The sequence below is a fragment of the Rhagoletis pomonella genome, unplaced genomic scaffold, assembly GCF_013731165.1.
Source record: "Rhagoletis pomonella isolate Grant_MI unplaced genomic scaffold, Rhpom_1.0 Rhpom_scaffold_02766, whole genome shotgun sequence".
Taxonomy (NCBI): domain Eukaryota; kingdom Metazoa; phylum Arthropoda; class Insecta; order Diptera; family Tephritidae; genus Rhagoletis; species Rhagoletis pomonella.
The window spans coordinates 13657-13932 of record NW_023461318.1 but is presented as its reverse complement, the minus strand read 5'-3'; positions in this window follow the sequence as shown (position 1 = coordinate 13932).

Here is a 276-nt window from a genome sequence, read left to right as displayed (position 1 = left end):
TGCCTAGGGTACATGGGGCTCCTGTAATACCCTCTGATTTAGAACCAAGGAGGATGGCACGACACGACAACCTCTGGACCCGTCAACCTACCGACAGGCCCTGAACGGCATTCACAGGGAATCAGTCTCAAGTTATGTAGACTCCCGCAACCACCGGACGTGGACGGGACAGAACTTTGCCTGCTTCGGGAGACCCGCACTACAATAGCCCAACTTCGCTCTGGCTATCGCAGCAGGCTAAACTCGTACTTAATGCCCGGCAAGTGGAGAGTCGCC